The sequence below is a fragment of the Calonectris borealis genome, chromosome 13 (assembly GCF_964195595.1).
Source record: "Calonectris borealis chromosome 13, bCalBor7.hap1.2, whole genome shotgun sequence".
In the NCBI taxonomy this organism is placed as follows: Eukaryota; Metazoa; Chordata; class Aves; order Procellariiformes; family Procellariidae; genus Calonectris; species Calonectris borealis.
Genome location: NC_134324.1, coordinates 19783444 through 19797304, shown reverse-complemented (window position 1 = coordinate 19797304; position 13861 = coordinate 19783444). Strand labels below are relative to the sequence as shown.

Here is a 13861-nt window from a genome sequence, read left to right as displayed (position 1 = left end):
GATGGATCCCAAGCAGAGCTGTCTGTCTTTCCATACTGTTGAAAAGCACAATGGCACTGTACAAATATTAGCGGTCCTATGATCCGGGGTGAGCAATGTTGTGAATGAAGGATTTCTATAACCCTAAGGGCATAAATGCATTAAAACGTGGCCACTGCTATTAAAATACTGAACATTTCCTGTGCTGGAAAAAGTTACAAACGCTTTAGTCCAAGTGGGCAATTTCTAGGTGCCTTATTTTTGCCTTAAGACTTGTAGTTTCTGGAAAAAAAAATGACCTTGAATCTTCAAAGCCTGAGGAAACATCAAAACAGTAAGAAAAGAAGAGGTGGAAAGATTAACTACGCATTATAAATGTCTACATCTCTTAGGGCTTGTCTAAACAGGGAAGCTATTTCGCAATAAGTGAGGGTGTGAGCTGAAGCACAGCAGCTATGCTGTGCTACCTCCACCCCCAGCAGGGACTCTCTTATTTTATTCTGTTTCAGAAAGTCCAAATTTCACGTAAAAGTGCTTGAGTTGAGTGTTTCCCATTGCTATGGCTCTCTCTTTACTCAATGTGCTAGTCCAGCCCAAACATGAGTCCAAACGTCCCTCTTCAGTGCGTCGACTTGCTCCAGGTTCAAGCCGTCCCATGCCCAGCGTGGATGGCTGCGGATCACGCTCTTCAGCACCGACGTCTGCCCAGGCTAACGCAACAGAGGGAGCACAGACTATAAAGCCTGAAAGCCAGCCGGGAGGAAACGCAAGTCAGTTTTTAATTGGTGTTCAGGCCATCTCAGTGGAGTGCTCCATAGACGTGCCTTCTTTCAGCTTAATTCATTAATTAAAGAGAGTGCCTGCATAATTCCTATTCCAGACAACAAATTATGCTGGGGTGGGATACTGGAAAGAATTATTCCAAATCATACAACGTACCATAGGTGCATTTTCCATGGTCATAGAAGCATAGGAAAATGTGTTTCGGGACGGACCGCTGGAGGTCATGTGGCACAGCTGGACCTCAAAGCAGGGCTAGCCTCGAGGGTGGATCGGGTTGCTCAGGTCCTCATTCCAACCAGCACTGGAGATGTCCAAGGAAGGAGATTCCCCAACCTCTCTAGGCAACCTCTATATTCATATCCATTGTCAATCTGGTATTGTTCACATTTTTCAAGACTTATGCAGATACGAGACTATTGAGACACCTGATGTCTAATGAATCTGTTAGTGAAGGAGAAGGAATTCTTGTCAGTATAGAGAGGAGGAAAGCAGTGACAAGCCAATCTGGGCCATCATCTACCCACCTTGAGAGACACATCTACATTTCTGATGCAATGCAGAATTTTATTTGGTTAGCAAGAGAGTGTGTCTGGGTGAAATTCTACACCTTTTGAATCAGATAAGGACAAAGAAGTACAAGCTACCACCCCCTCGGGTGGAGTGGCAAGGTGCATTCATCATCCTAAATTAAAGATGTATTTACAGATGGTTGTGCCGTGCCACCGTGAAAGATGCACAATTAGCTACGCAAATTGTTGCATAGAAATTTAATTGAGAGGTATGTAAATAGCTCCTAGGGAGCGACGGAGTGCCATCTTGCCCACCTCTCCCTCAGCTCCCCAATGCCAAATGCGTCGTTGGTCCCAAGGAGACAAGGAAGTGTTGATGTTTTTAGGGCTGAGGTTTCTCCCTCACCTCACCCCTGCCGCACGGCAGAGTGAGACGAGGTTTCACGGGTTTCTGCGGGAGCCGTCCAAGCCTGCCCGCTGGTCGCTGCCTCTGGCAGGCTACAGCCAGAACGACAGCACATCTTACATGAGGTAGCTGGCAGTTCTTGTGTTCACACCACATCAGTACCTCTTCGTAATGCTCCTTGCTCTTTCTCCTTCATCCCTTTCATGTCAAAGCAGTACATTATACATATATACAGTTTAGGTTGCTCCATTAGCAAGTCTTGCTCTTAACCACTCTTTCTGCACCCATGCACTTTAGTTCGTATTTATAAGGATGAAAAACTGGACACGATATGTACAATTTACATCTCATTCGTCTTGCTGCACTGTGTTTACTGTAGGGTGGGTGATGAGGGCTTCAGAAAAGAGAGAGGAAACGTATTCCAGGCGTGGACACGTATAAATAGTGCTGGGGAGGTGGTGGCGGCGGAGGGAATGGGACGCTTCTGGGCTTCTGCCGTGACTGAATGACACAGATGGTTTTCCAGGGAAATGAGTATTTTAGTAATGAGTAGTGAATGTGCTTCGGGCTGGCTGCACCTACAGCCCCGGGAATGCAAACAGTTTAGCAGCAGGTTTGTCAATAAATACCATCTGCTCAACAGCACTGAGTCCAAAATATTGCAGAACTTACCTTACCCGTGGCTGTTGTTTTGCTAGATAAAGGTGAGAGAAAAATCACTACTAAATATTTTTTTTTGTAAATACTGTGTTTGATAGTACTCAGCGCTTGTCAGGCCACGCCTGGAATACCGTGTTCAGTTTTGGTCCCCGCTCTACAAAAAAGATGTGGGCAGGCTGGAGAGGGTCCAGAGAAGAGCAAAGATGATCCAAGGACTGGGAAGCCAGCCACATGAGGAACGGCTGAGAGAACGGGGTTTGTTCAGCCTTGAGAAAAGGCGGCTTGGGGGAGCCCTTATCACTATGTTCCTGTATTTAAAGGGTGGCTACAAAGAAGCTGGAGACTCCCTTTTTACAAGGAGTCACATGGAAAAGGCGAGGGGTAATGGGTACAAGTTACTCCTGGGGAGATTCAACTGGACAGAAGAGGAAAATTTTTCACAATGAGAACAATCAGTCATTGGAATAATCTTCCTGGGAAGGGGTGGATCCCCAACGTTGGACACTTTTGAGATTCGTCTGGACAGGGTGCTGGGCCATCTTGACTAGACTGTGCTTTTGCCAAGAGAGGTTGGATCGGATGATCCTCGAGGTCCCTTCCAACCTGGCATTCTATGATTCTTAGGGACATGGTGTTGTGGGCATGGTGTGTTGGGTTGACGGTTGGACACGATGATCTTAGAGGTCTTTTCCAACCTGTATGATTCTATAATTCTACGATTCTATGATTGTTATCTAAAAATTATAAAACTCTAAATTTAGTCAGACTTGCTCAATCCCAGTTTAAACCTGGGATAATTAAACTGTTGCCCGTTAACTTTTTTCCTGGTGGACAGTAGGGCATCTCCACCGAAGGGAGAGCTGTAAGCGAAGCTGGTTCTCGCACAGTTTAGGACACTGAAGTGTCTGAGAAACGCCTCACGTCCACGGCTGCCCGCAAGGGAAGGAAACGCAACTCTGCGGGCGGCGGCGGCAGAGCCGGGTTTCCTGGGTGCTGCGGCGGGGGCTCGAGGCTGATTTCCTGCCCCGGCGCTCCAGTCCCCAAGGAGGGGTGAACCCCTGCCCCAGCCTTTCTCCCTCAGGGACACCGAGAGTCCTTTCTGCCCGGCTCCCTGTTTTCCATGACTTTTGCCAAAGCGGAGCGTCTTGGGGATCTTTACTGCTGTCAGATGTGGTTGAAATTGGCTACTGGATGCGAAGGTTTCTGGGAGAGAAATGAGACATGAGCATCGTCTAAAAAGCCTGAAACCAGAATGAATTTCAATGCTAATTTTTACCTCAGCAGAGACGGGAGAGGAAAAAAACCCCCCGCACTCTTACCCAACTTGGGTTTATGGGTACCATATTCTGCCAGTTTCTTTTAAAGATCTTCGTTTTCCTCCGTCTAAGTTGTAAAATGTGGATAAGAAGCATAGCTGCAGAACTGGGACTCTCTACGGCTAAATTCATCCAAACCTTGCATAACATTGCAAAACACGAAAAGATCAGATCATGAGTCTGTCGCTGGAGATTGCCTGGCTGAAACTCAGACTCGGCGTTATGTCTGGGTTGGGTTTTTAGAGCAGGATCAGAGAGAATGCCAGGGAGAGACAGGCCTGAATAAGCAGCTCTTTAAAAGAATAATTTAAGAGAAAACTGTAGTGTAAAAGTAGGAAAACAAGGGGACAAATTGAAGATGCGAAGGAAGATGAGTGCTGAGGAGTGGAGTTCATGGCTCACGTTCTGCGTGGAGGGACAGAAGTGACGTACAGAGAGGAATCGTGAAAGAGGTGGAGGAAAAAGAAAAGTTTGCTGGGAGAGTAAACCATAAAGGATCTTTTTTTTAATGGAGCTTGCGTATTTTTGTGTGAATCTGGAACAGATCCACTTACCTTTATGTTTCATTGACATCAGTAAAGTTTCTGAAATGTACAGAGTGGCAAACAAATCTGGCCCAAAAATGGCAAGAGAGAAATTGGTTGGAGGAAATTTACTCGTAGAAAAAGTTGCATCTGCAGCTGCCTGCCCGTGTATTGGGCTTAACACAAAAAGTGGAGCATTTGTTTTTCCGAGAAGTTTTATGACTGATATTATGCATCATAAGGAACAAGTAAGAAATAAAAAAGTAAAAATATTTAATGAACTTTATCTGCACTGTCTTACTACATTTTCTCCATGTAGTCTGGTATGGTTCCTGGAATAAAGGAGGGGGGATTTCTGCTTCCAGAAATCAGGCCAATGCTCAGAAAGCTAAAACGGAGCTCAGAAAGCTCCGTTGGAAAGCTTGGCACCAGAAGACACTGCACGGCTGGAGAGGCAATGCCGAGAGGAGCTTGCAGCTCTTCCAGAACCGTAACTATGCCCCAGCCCGCTCCTGCACCCGGGAACAGCCCCGGCTCCCGGCGGAGATTCGGCTCTGGGCCTGTGAACGCCGTAAGCCCTGCTAGACTCATCCTGGATTGATCCCAGATAAAGCCCTTCCCTCCAGGACGATCGAGAGACCCTGAGTCGTGATCAGGTTTGCTTCAGAGCTGGTTTTGGAGCCCACAAGATGAACAAAATCGGACACAATCCCTGCAGCCTTTAAGCCCCTTTTCCAAGTGCCCTGCAGACGTGAAATTTGTGCTGGACAGCGTATGACTGGTAGAAGTCACACGTCGGTTTTCTCATCTCCTGTCACATGAGGGTAAGTCACGCTTCCCCTGCCCCCTCTGCCACCCGGCTCCCGTTGAGGAGCGGCGGCCCGGGGCAGGGCTCGGCGCCCGGAGCCCGCTGCCTCCCAGCCGTCTCCAGCTTCTGCCTCTCAAACTGCTGGTGAAGTTTGAACTTTGCTGACTTTGTATAGAGAAGGGAGAAAAGAAAGAGGAAAAGAAAGAAGGGGAAGGAAAAAACAATCTGGAGTTATGCCACAGTTGCAGAAGTGCTGGGAGGCAGAAAGGCAGGAGCCCCGCAGCTCCCGCCGCGAGCAGCTGCCTGCCGTTCTGCCCTTAGACTTAATCATATTCCCTGCAGGTGTATTGCTGTCAATAGTGACTTATTTGAGAAGGTTTCTGTATTATTTGTGACATACTTCCCTGTAGAAGAGTTTCCGTTTGGTGACGAAGCTGTTCTGATTCTTACTGCTGAGCATTTAACCAAGGATAATGCAAGTCCCCTTTCTTTCACTTCTCTCCTTGACATTACAATTCAATATTTTTTAAAAGATCAGAGAATCATAGAATTGTTTAGGTTTGAAAAGCCCTTTAAGATCATCAAGTCCAACCATTAACCTCGCTCTGCCAAGTCCACCACTAACCCATGTCCCTAAGCACCGCATCTACACGTCTTTTAAATACCCCCAGGGATGGGGACTCCACCACTTCCCTGGGCAACCTGTTCCAGTGCTTGACAACCCTTTTGGTAAAGAAATTTTTCGTAATATCGAATCTAAACCTCCCCTGGTGCAACTTGAGGCCATTTGCTCTCGTCCTATCACTTGTTACTTGGGAGAAGAGACCAACCCCCACCTCGCTACAACCTCCTTTCAGGTAGTTGTAGAGCGCGATGAGGTCCCCCCTCAGCCTCCTCTTCTCCAGACTAAACAACCCCAGTTCCCTCAGCCGCTCCTCATCAGACTTGTGCTCCAGACCCTTCACCAGCTTCGTTGCCCTTCTTTGGACATAAAAGCAAAATAAATACTACAATATGATGTAATCAGTGTAATATAATTACCTTAAGCTGTTCTGCTTTGGTCTGTTACAGTATGAATTTAATAAGGGCTCATAGGCTCTGAAAAGCAGGAGCTGGCTGAGGAACCTCATGCAAATTCAGGATCTGAAGATCTTCAGGCTTGAAAGATTAGTCTTGGTTTAAGGGCGGGGACAGAGCTCTGCTTTGGCTTTGGAACTGTCCCAGGACAGGCCTTGTTTATTTGCCAGAACCCTGTACGTGTGTGTACGTACACGTGAGCGGTTCTGATACGGACAGGCACTGCCGGCATTGGCAGACACCTCCTGAAACGCAGTTGTCATCGGCGCGAATGGCATGGCTGGCCCTGCTCCAAACATCTCAGAGGGCTTGGGCTGGCAGCTGACCCGTGTATGGATCCATTCTGTTTCCGTCACCTTGGCACTCGTTTCAGGGGGGGCCTCTTTGCAAGAGGCTTTCGGGGGCTTTCGGGGCCTCTTTGCAAGCTTTTCGGGGCGCTTAGGCGAGGGTGGCAGGCAGGGGCCGATGCCGCAGCCGCACGCCTGGGGCCGGTTTGGCCATGCTGGCCATAACCAGTGATGTTTTGGAAACATTTCCGAGCAGGAGAGCGGAGCCTGGTTTGTCGTGGGCTGCGAACCACTGCTGGCCACCCGCAGCGAGCTGGGCACCGCTGGTTTGAAAAAGTCCGGTTTTCAGAGCAGAGCAATTCATGTTGCGGGCAGGAGAGAAAGGGGCAGAAATGCAATTTGTAGATGGAAGAGTTTTATTTTGGCCAGCGATGTCAGCTCTTTGGGTGCCTGTTTGCTTTCTGGCTGTGCTTAGAGGTAAGATTTGAAGGTTGGAGGACCCTTGGTCAGGACCAGCCGTTCCCTACGCTAACACTGATCATTTCAACCACAGACTCAGTAACCCTGGAGAAGCAAGAAAGCTAAAATCATCAACCTAATAAAATTATACAAACTGTGGACCGAAAAGGATCCGCGATGTTTCCGTCCCCGCCAAGGAAGAGGAGCATACCTGGTTTTCGGAAGCGGGATTTGGGGCAGGGGCACTGACGGGGCTGCGCCGGGGCAGCCGGGGAAGGAGCCAGCAGCACTGCTCCAAAAACATACAACACTGCCAGTGAAAAACAATCTTGTATTAAAATCGGCTTCAAGCAGTCCTGGAAATTACAGCCCAGTGGGCATTAGTTTTATAGCAAATAAACGAATGGGAACAAAAAGTGACGATAAACATGAGACATTTGGCTGAGCGTGAATTAATAGGGACAAAGCCGCAGAAGTTTCTAAAGGAGAATCTTCCATCTCAAAACATATGAAATTCCTTGAGAGTGTCAGTGAAACAGAAGATAAGGGCAAACCAGCACATACCTTTTCTCTAGCCTTGCAAGAAAAAAAAAAAAAAGGAAAAAGTCCTGGACAAAGGAGCTGAGGCCTTGTGAAACGCCCTCGAGGCATCTCGCTGTGTTACCAGGTGCTCACGAACCTCTGAAAAGCTGATCCTGAAAGGGAGAAATGGCAGTAGATGCAAACCGTAAGGAGTTATAAGTGTTTTGAAACCAAAATGCTTATTTGAATTACCTGTCGTTGCTGACGGAACAAGCACTAAGTCAGTGCCATTGAAACACAGTGGACTCAAAATCATCCAGGAGATGGAATTTTTTATACAAGACTAATTTTTTTATACAAGCTAAAATGAACCCGATCGAGATACTGGCAACACTAAGAATTTAACCAAAACCGGGGCGTTCACGGAGGTAGCTGAGAACACCCAGAGACAGAGGAGGGGCTGGTCGCGGTGGGGGAAGGAGCCCAAGCTGCTGCTGCAGCGGGTGCTGCGGGATGGGGTGGGATGGGGTGGGATGGGATGGGATGGGATGGGGTGGGGTGGGATGGGATGGGATAGGGTGGGATGGGATGGGATGGGGTGGGATGGGATGGGATGAGGTGGGGTGGGGTGGGGGGGGATAGGGTGGGATGGCTTCCACCATACGCAGCCTGCCTTTCCCTCTTGTCCTTTCATCTGTTTTTATGGGAAAATGCTGGATCTGACAAGCAAGCCCCATGTGCCACAGGACTAATAAATAAACCCGTAAATAACTTTCTGTGGGTTTGTGCCCGGGGACTGACAGACTGAGCTCTCCAAGGCTGCAGCACAACTCTGTTGCTTATAAGACATCAGAGAAGCCACACATTGCGAATGTCCTAACCACGGGAAAAGCTTTAGTGGGAGTTCACGCGTCATTAAACACCATCGAATCCACATGAGAGAGCAACCTTGACTAAAGAGTGGATTTTCTGGTGTCTAATAAGGCACAGACTCCCATGAAGGTTTTTCCCAGGGTGTAATTCATTCTGTTGCCTGCCTCTCTTTTCTCAGCCTGTTTGCCTGTTCTCACAAAATTTGCAAGACCTTAATAGTTTCCAGACATTCACTCCTTGATAAAATTGAGAGTAAGCTGGGCAGCAGGTTCAAGAACTACTGGGGAGGGGACGGACGGTGTGTGACCTTACGGGAAAACAAGTAGAAAATCAGATCCCATCAGCCCGGCGGGGACGGGAGAAGCTGCCGCGTCTGCCGGGCGGATGACAGAGCCGTGCACCGTATTTTTAGAAAGTCGGCCAAGCAGACAGTGCCACGTTCCTTCCTGGGCTCTTGCCTTCTTTTTACACAAGCCGTCGTCATCCCGAAGGTCAGGAGGAGTGTACAAAATATCAGCAGTGAAATAGCTGGTTTCACTAACTAGCGTCGCTACGGAGGTGATGTTTTGCTGTCCACTCCCTTGCCTGGGAGTTAAAAAAATGGCAAACAACCTGCACAAACCCCTCGGGGGGGGGATTTGGGGGGTCCCTGTTGCAAGGGGGGAGCGGAGGCTGCCCGGGGTGCGTGGCCGCGCAGACCGGAGGGGTATTGCCACACGGCTGCGCGCCGGGGACGAGCGGAGGTCACTGGAAAGCGTGTGCTGTCAGAGCCTCGGGAGCGACACCCGGCCGGGCGGGAACGGCGTCGGGCGGGCCTGGGCTCAGGAAGCCGGGTCCTGCTTTTGATTGCACTGGAGAAAAGCCAAGGAGAGCAACAACAAATTAATTAGCTGATGATGGCAAGGCTTCAGAGCCGGCTCAGGGGAGAGAGGAGCTGTTTACTCCTCTGTAAGGTGTTTTTAGGAGGTTACAGAGCAATGCCTCTTCCATCACATCTGTTCTTTTCAACTGCGTAAGCTTTCAAGTTCTCCAGAAGCAGTTGAAATACCTTGAGACTAAAGAAAACTGCTCTCTCCAGTCCTTTCAGAAGAGGGAATAATGAACCTTGCTACAACAAGGGAAATAATCAATAGGGTGCGATGAGGAACCAGTAGGAAAAGAGTGTGTTGATAGAGAAGAGGAAGATGGCCAGAACACTGGAACTTCAGGTGTTCTGACTGGCAGGTTGTGGAAGATCCAAGGAGATAAACTGTTATTTCTCATTTGTATTTGTTTATTTTTTCAGAATTATTTAGAATCAGTTTGCTTTTGTTACCACACATACAGTAATCAATTGACTTACTGGTATTCCTTTTGCTGAAAACCATTAATAGACAGTAGCATGTTACAAAATTATTTCATTTAGGTTGAAATTATTACTTGTAGCCCTGCAGCAGAACTATTTGCTGAAACTTGGCCAGGGCAATATTCCATCACCAATACAAGAAAAAAAAAAATGTTGATTTTGCTAAACTTCTGTTTAGGATGAATACTGAAAGCTTCAACAACATTGAAATGCTATATTTTATTTTCACATTTTGAAGTGTATTTTTGTGTGCTTTATTTTTGCTATTAGATATTAACAATTCCATGTACACACACGGGTTTTTTTATGGCTTTAAGAATTCTGAAGACTTTAGTCTTCACTTAGAGCTTGAATGAATATACCAGACGGTAACGTTTTAGGGCACGGGTACGCCGGGCGCGGGGCAGCACAAGGTTGCTCCGCCTGCTGAAAACCCCGTGGCTGATTTGTACGCACATCTCCCAAGTGTGAAACACGTGCGCGTTAACAGCACGAGCCATGCGTACGTCTCGCTCTCAGCAAGCGTGGTGATGCGTTAAAACTAAAGCTGCAGGAGCGCGCAGGCAACGTCAGAGACTTTTGCATGCTGAAAAGCTGCTTGCTGTTGTCTCCAAGTACCCCGTTGTGCCTATGAAAGTCACCTGGTACTACAGGTCTCACCGTCCCAACGCCCTTGAACGTCACACCACAATCGCAGTCCCGTTTTTGCGAGAGTTCCCCTTCTGTCTATAAAATTAATTGGCGAAAAAGGGAAAGTGAGTACCGGCAACCCCTAATGCATCCCCGCTTCCGACAGCGCTTTTGTCTGCTGAATGCAAGTATGTGATTTGATACGCAAGCACACGCACTCTCTTATCGATGGACGAAGTCTCTGTTCCTCACACAGCGGGGGGTCGGTGTTACAGGGCGATGCTCTCGTCGGCACTGAAGGGAACTGGGCTCTGCGGTGCCGGGCGAGGGGGGTCCTCGTCTGCAGGCATCCCCGCGGCCAGCAGAAGATGCGCCAGAGAAGATGACGGAAAACTGGCTGATTTGGCCCAGACAACAGAGTCTTCTGGTCCCCGAGTCCCCGCTTTCACCCCCGGGAAAGCCACAGTGTCCCCGCGTGGGGGGAGCAGCAAAACCCCGCTGGAGAGCAGCCGGCGCGGGCGCAGCCGCAGCAGGGTTACGTGTGGATCGAAGCTCACGAGCTCGCGAAGGAAACAGCATCGCTTTCTCCTCTGGACGGCAGCTGAGAAGGCCGTGGGGCTGCAGGAGGGCTGCAGGGGCTGCCGGGCAGCCGGGGCCGGGTGCTTATCGCGGGCACCATCGGTCGAGCCGTCCTTCGCGGCGTGCCGCCCGCCGCTGGACCGGAGCGGGTTGAGGGCTGGTGCCCCACAGGCAGCAGGTCACGGGTTGGGAGTGGGGGGCAACGGACCAAGATTAGCTGCGACGGGCGCCGTGTTCCGGGGCAATGGGTGTCGCCGTGTCTGGCCTCCTCGGGGTGCCTGGGGAACCGTCCAAAGGCCACAGAGGTCCACGTGCCACAGGGTGAAAAGAGCTGCATTCACATGGACAGTTGTCTGCCTGCTTCAGAAGGTAAAAAGTGGTAAAAATAACAAGAATAGGGACCGCAAAGCCTCTTGCATGCAAAACTAATAGCATCGGGAAGTAGAGTCCCACAGCGGACGGCCGCGGTGCGGCTCAGAGCCCCTCCACCCTAAAGCCGCTGGGTGTTGGCAGGTCCCCACCCCGGTGCAGAGCAGCCCTGCGCCTGGGCACAGCCAGATACCGCTGGCTGCCTTATCTCCCCGGGACAAGGAGCCCAGGGCGCTGGAGGGGAGATGTTTGTACCGAGGCCGACCTGTGTTTCCAGCTCATCCGGCGCTCGCCCCTCTGTCCCGCGGCGTGCTGAAGGCTCGGAGGGCAGCACCTGCCCTGCGGGGGGTAAGGAGCTGCAGAGTCGGTGTGGCAGCGACCGCTGTGTTGGTACCCGCTTCTGGCAAACCACAACCGACGATCAATATGGCAATAAATCCCATCGGCAACATGTGGGTGGGTGCGAGTGAAAGTTGGCCACTGTCATCTACTGATCTAATTAGGGAACAGACTCGTTACAGGTGGCACGACTGGCGACTTCTGTACCCCATGGCTCACCTTAATCTTCCACAGAAGACAGTGATACGGGTCTACATAAAGGGTGTGCAGGGAGCGGGGCCAATTCTGCCCCCGGGGACCCAGCTGCCGCGCCGGGGTTTCGGCAGGGCTGCAGCCGTGCGGCTGGGAGCAGGAGGCTGCGCTGCCGGCTTTGTCTGAACGGCCCGTTAAAGCCCAGTGCCAGCAGGCACAACGTGGGCTCAGACCTGCAAAATATTGAGAGCCTGAGAGAGCACGTTTGCAATAGCAATAAAATAAAGATATCAGAAAGTTGTTTTTTGTTCCCCCCTATGCGGATGAAAACAGAAGTCACCACGGCCGGGTGTGTTTTGCAGCACCCCCGTCGCAGCCCACGCTGCCGGTGGCCGTCACATCCGCCACGGGACAGCCCTGCACGGGAGGAGGTGACAGGGAAAACACCCATTTTCCTCTCCCTTTCCCCCCGGCCGTTCTGTCAGCACCAGGCCTCCCAGGCTTTGGTGCGCACAGGCACAGCAGAGCAGGCACCGGGCAGCGAGGCGGCAACCGGAATAGAAACAGATGTCTTGTGCTTCTCAGGAACATGTGCATATACATATATATGTCCTCAAGCTACATATATATACACACACTGTAGATATAAAGAGTTTTTATACAGATAGAGGTGTGTTTGTTTTTTAATTCCAGTACATATTATTTCATTGGCAGCCCCTCGGGGTTGGGAGTTGTTTTCAGACGGGTGGTGAGGTGAAGAACAAGGACGTGGGGAAGGCAGCGCGGGGCACGGGGCAGCGTCCCGGGGAGGGGGAGGCGAGCCCTGCTTGCCGTCTGTCCTCGAGCTCTCTCCTACGTGTCTAACTCGGTGTTACAGAAGAACAACCCACATCAGAAATCCTGGATTAGTTTGGTAAATCCAAGAGTCGGGTTATTCGGTGTTGGCAGAAGGGGGCCGGACCCCGTGGACCTCGGCAGTGGTCGGGAACGGGCAACCGCGGGCAGCGACTTCTTCAGTCAATTTAGCGTCAGCCAAACCAGCGCTTGGACTGATTTCATTACCAATGAGTTGTTGAAAAACGCCCTTTTGTGAAAAGAAATCCAGGTGAATTGCTTTTCCTTGAGGATCTAGGTCCTGGATTTCCCCTCTGCTTTGCCCTAGGCTGCAGGAGTTACTGCCGGGCTGGTTCCCCTCTGCCGCGGGCAGGCGTGAAAGCGAGCAGAAGGAGAGCGAGAGGGATACAGCAGATCTTCATCCGCTTCAGTACCATCCTCGACAAAACGTCGTCTGCGGCAACAGCATGTTGTTTACTTTTCTAAAAAATGCCCTCTTCAGCGCTGAGCCATAACATCTATTTGGAGACTTCCATGAAAATGACTCCGAACAACAGCTAGAGATCGACCACTTCCCCCTGAAAGGTTTCACAAGTCGAGAGGGAAGATCAGCCTCCAAGGGGGCAGCGGTGGGGGTTCCTCTCCTCTGCCTTGGCAGCAGCAGAGATTCGTTTCGAGGTTACTTGTGGCCCCCGGTCTCGGCACCGGCTCTCCCCTCTGGCTTTGCCCTGTGATATTTCCTGGTTATTAAAAAAAAAAAAGCAATCACGGCACAAAGTAGATCCCATGACAACCGAAAATCTTCCTGGGGGCCGTTCGCTAGCGCCGAGCGCCTTCTCTCACCAGAGCGGTTTCCCTTTTTTCCCCCTTCCTGCTTGGGGTGGCGGCCGCGGGTCACGCGCGATGCGAGCCGCAGATAAGGAGAGGCTCTAGACCTTTTGAAGGGCAGCTCTTTGCAAGCTTTCCAAGCCAAAATAAAAGCTAATGTTTTGGGATGTGGAAGTTGTATCCCCCTGAGCTCCCACCCGCTCACTACAGATGTCTTTGGACACCTTGTGCACATCCTAAAGCTTCTGCCAACCTCCTGAGAAAGTGTGCTTGAACGTGCTGGAGGCTCCTGGGCTGTAATTTCCCTGTGGAAGCAGCAGCCAGGTATCGGGCACAGCAGGGGAGGGCTGGCTTTTGCCCAGCACCATCTCACCCCGTAGCTTTTCTCGCTGGGTTTCTCCCCGCCTGCCCTTGGCCCTTTGTACCGCGAGGGCTGGCGCAGAGGGGAAGCGGGCACCGCCCCGGGAAGCCGCCAGATTTGACAAACAGGTTGCTCAACCCGGGGTTGGGGTTACTGATCCCATCTCGGGCCGACCGCTGCT

General features: G+C 50.6%; 1 long non-coding RNA gene across 5 annotated transcripts; it reads right to left on the bottom strand.

The window, feature by feature from the left end:
• Positions 1 to 5865: 5865 nt before the first annotated feature.
• LOC142087785 (uncharacterized) lies at positions 5866 to 9206 on the bottom strand. Of its 5 annotated transcripts, none has more exons than XR_012675598.1 (4): positions 8516 to 9206; positions 7373 to 7503; positions 7020 to 7118; positions 5866 to 6944 (listed from the first exon to the last, which is right to left on the bottom strand). It is a non-coding gene; the product is annotated as an uncharacterized LOC142087785 (long non-coding RNA). The 5 variants fall into 5 exon arrangements; XR_012675596.1 differs by having other exon boundaries at positions 5866 to 6930; XR_012675595.1 differs by having other exon boundaries at positions 5866 to 6913.
• Positions 9207 to 13861: the final 4655 nt, after the last annotated feature.